This window comes from Bidens hawaiensis, unplaced genomic scaffold (assembly GCF_021521415.1).
Source record: "Bidens hawaiensis isolate Kalapana, Puna unplaced genomic scaffold, B.hawaiensis_p1.1 tig00003356_1, whole genome shotgun sequence".
Lineage (NCBI taxonomy): Eukaryota > Viridiplantae > Streptophyta > Magnoliopsida > Asterales > Asteraceae > Bidens > Bidens hawaiensis.
The window spans coordinates 329917-334200 of record NW_027491185.1 but is presented as its reverse complement, the minus strand read 5'-3'; the positions used below and the strand labels follow the sequence as shown (position 1 = coordinate 334200).

General features: G+C 36.3%; 1 pseudogene; it reads left to right on the top strand.

Moving 5' to 3' along the window:
- Positions 1 to 750: 750 nt before the first annotated feature.
- LOC143623154 (protein HYPER-SENSITIVITY-RELATED 4 pseudogene) lies at positions 751 to 2329 on the top strand (annotated as a pseudogene).
- The last annotated feature ends 1955 nt before the right edge of the window (positions 2330 to 4284 follow it).

The window sequence follows — 4284 nt, the reverse complement described above, 5'->3', positions numbered from 1 at the left end:
CATAGGAGGTTGTGTGACACGTGACGTCCCAATCACCAACGACAAAATTTACGAAAAGTAGTATAGTGGTAAAAAGCCTTAAAGCCCCCTTTCAACCATTATACGATTATTAATTTTTTAATATAAATATAAATTAAAAAAATGATTGGACAAGGCATCCCCCCCCCAAAATCGTTGTATATACAACGAACTCACCCAAAACTAACCTCAAAACTAAGGCGTGTACACCTAGTTTTGAAGCTAGTTTTGCTCCCACAACATAACCACCAGACTATTAAGATCCGATATGACTAATTAAGATATGCATGACACATTGTAGCTCATTACAATAATCTATCTTGCTCAAAGTAAAAAACTGGTTGATCAAATTGTTTAAAATATAACCCCAAAATGGTAAAATAAAAACATTGTTGATGATTCATATTTGGTAGCTTATGCTTAAAATTGCCATTGTAACCGACACTAGAATAGTTGAATGCCATTTTGATTATGTTAATGATTAACATTAAATTTGCAGTTAAAAGCAATAGAATTCATTGACCATTCAATCCATTAAAATAAAAAGAATCCATCAAATCCAAAAAACATCAAACCATTGATCAAGACTTTGTCTACACATCTTTGTTCAAAATTCAAAATTAATCCCACATCTATATTCCTGTCTTATTGTCTAAAATGTTGCAGCTTCCTACACTATAATGTTGCAGCCTCGTACCTCACGGGGGTCAGTGTCAAAAATTCATAAACTTCGGAGTTAAAATTGAAAGTGGTCTTTTGGGAATCGAGATTAAATATAAAAATAAAAGAAAATTTTCATGGGGTGCGGTTGTCCCACATAGTGATGCTATGGGTCCTACCCTGCCTGGGACCGATGAGCACAAGAACAACCATGTGCAATCCGCCATCGGATTGGTAGTTGCGGCCTCCATGGCGATTCAACAGTACTGTCCGCAAGAGGTACAAACTTATGTTACAAAGGGTGTAAAAGATTAAGTTTTAACGAGCGTAAAAACTTTCCTCACAAGCTTACCAGGAAAGTTAACAATGACAATGATTATTAATGAGTACGACGGGCGTCACAAGAATGAGGTGTTCACAGCCACTGACGTGTACCTTGCAGCCCGGGCGTCTCTTAATATTCAACATGTGGCAGTTGTAAAAGACCCGAGTGCCACGAACATCAAACTCACCATGGGGAATAACGAGAGCTATACGGATACTTTCAAAGGAGTCAAGTTCAAGTGGTGTTTGTCGTCCGAAATGATGTATGAGAATGGTTCCAAACGTGAAAGGCGGTCATTCGAGCTCACATTTCACCGCAGGCATAATAATCTTGCGGTGAATGAGTATCTACCGTTCATACTCGAAGTGGCCGAGACCATAGAACAAGAGGAGAGAATGCTGAAGCTATACAGCATGGAGACGTGGTACTCGTCATCATGGGCATCAGTGAATCTGGATCACCCGTCGACATTTGACACGCTGGCAATGGATGCGGATGTAAAAGAGAAGGTGATCAAGGATCTGGACCGGTTTGTGGAGAGGCGGGAGTATTATAGGAAAGTTGGAAAGGCGTGGAAGAGAGGGTACTTGTTGTACGGTCCCCCTGGGACCGGGAAGTCTAGTTTGATTGCTGCAATGGCAAATTATTTAAAATTTGATATCTATGATTTGGAGTTGACTGCGGTTGACTCAAACTCGACGTTGCAGGATTTGTTGTTGGACGTTGGCAACCCCTCTATACTAGTCGTTGAGGATATCGACTGTTCCATTGAGTTGCATGACCGCGCTTTGAACAATACTAATCGAGCTCGGAAGGTAGTAACTAGTAAGTAATATATTAATTCCATTTTCATAAAGTTGTTTCACTAACACTTTTTAAATTTTAGGTAACACTCTCCGGGTTTCTAAACGTTATAGACGGGCTATGGTCGAGTTGTGGTGACGAGAGGGGATCATTGTGTTCACGACAAATCATAAGGAGAAACTCGACCCTGCACTCATACGACCAGGGCGTATGGACGTGCACATTGAAATGTCCTACTGCACGCCGTGTGGATTTCGTGTGATGGCATCCAATTATTTGGACGTCACCGAACACAAAACTTTTGACCGGATTGATTATTTGTTGGGCAAGTTGGATATCACCCCGGCTCAGATAGGGGAATAGTTGATAAGGGAGACTGATCCCGACCTTGCACTTGGTGGTCTCGTCCAGTTTCTGGACGAGACGATGGAGAAGCAAAAACAAGAAAACATAGAGAAAAATAAAAAGGCAGACCGCGGCAGTAAAGAAAAACATAAAAAAAAAGTGTTTGATAATAATTAGTGTTGTGTGGGTAGTTATTAATTCTTTAAAACTTTGATTGTTATAATTTTAAGCATTTTAATGTAACTATTTATGTGTGTTTGCAGCATGAACCAGCAACTATAACATTAAAAATTTGCTAAATAACTTTTGTCTATAACATTGCTTTGACCACCACAGTCAAAGCTTATAGAACCTGTTTGGCATATGTTCAAGTTTTCGGGTCGGGCCAACTGGAAATATGCTATATGTTATGATATGTTATGATTGAATATAACTATGATTATGTTATATGACTATATGCAGATTATGTTTTTTCATCAAGCTATAAAACCCAAAGTGTAAATAAAAAGCATTAGAAATGGTTAATGTGCAATTGAGGTGTTTAGGAAAAATAACCTGATCTTTTTTGGGTCGGTTCTTGGGTCAATTTCCTATACGCTCCAATCCGAAGAACACACCTAGCTAAGATGGATAACGACCACGAACACAACGGTGAGTGGAATCAAAAGATTAAACATGGTTCTCAGGTGGTAAGTTATGAGTAGCAACTAGCAAAGCATGGATGAACAATAACTGATTGATGCTAGAAACCAAAGAGATACACTCATACACATATACTTTCAAGTTTAAAATGATATGTTAAAAAAAACAGCTAGCAGTAGCATTATAGGGGTGTCCGTAGATATGAAAACAGGATCCGAACCTGAAAAAACCGACGGTTTGGTTTTATGTTTTTGTGAATATCCGAACCTACAGTTCGGTTTTGTTTTTTCATGTAATAATAACTGAATAACCAATAAACCGAACCGTACTGAATTTATAGATTATTTTTAGTTTTTTCTTTAAAATAACTTATTAAGAATTTAATAAACATGTAACTCAAATATTTTAGCCCAAATGTAAAATAATTATTCGGTTGTTAATTAACAAATTGATTTAGGTCCAAACTCCAACATTAATTATTTTGGGCTAATTCTTTATTTTTTCCAAAATTTTCGAGCTCAAATAGTAAACCGAACCAAATCCAGACCAGAAACTGAAAAAACCAAACGATTTTCCAAAATTCAAAAACCGAAGTTTCGTTCGATTTAAGCCTCAAAACCGAACCGTGCACACCCCTATAGCAAGCATGTATCAAGAATTACAAGCTAGAGAATCTAAAATTAAGTCAAAAAATTTAAAGTGGTACTAATTAGATTACTAGAATCAACTGAAACGTCCGATACTATGCAAATTTGTGATTTGAAAATATAATTAGATGGATGATCAATTTCAATAGGCAATAACAAAACCTAGCAAAACTGAAACAATCACACACGAAGCATTGATTTCTAAACTAGTGTCACAGAAATTTAACGTGTTCGATTACTTTAGTTAAGGTTTGTTCAGTAAAGAGTTATAATATCTTTTAATATATTTTTTAATGTTATCCTTAGCTATAAAATACGAGTATTATGAGATTAATTTATTTGTAAATTAACGTCTATGAATGTTAAAAAAGACACCAAGATTAGCCGGATCGAATGTTGACACTGACCATTATCAGTTATTCAAATTAATTAAAACATTGTGTTTATCTGTTTTCGTTTGTTTGTTTTCGTGAATCGTTCATGAACAAGTTCATTTTCTTAATGAACGAACACGGACAATAAGTTTCGCGTGGTTAGGCGTTTATGAACCATTCGTTTGTCCGATAAAAGCTTAACGGACATTAAAACGTTGTTTGTGTTTATCTGTGTTCGTGCGTTTGTTTTCGTGAATTGTTCACGAACAATTTCATTTCCTTAATGAATAAACACAGACAATAAATGTCGCTCGGTTAGACATTTATGAAATATTTGTTTGTTCGATTAAAGCTTAACGAATGAACATGAACAAATCATTATATGGTCCGGTTCATTTACAACCCTATTTTAACTGATAATTCTAATCAAGAATGTAAATGACTCAAGCCAGCTTGTTAACTATCTAAG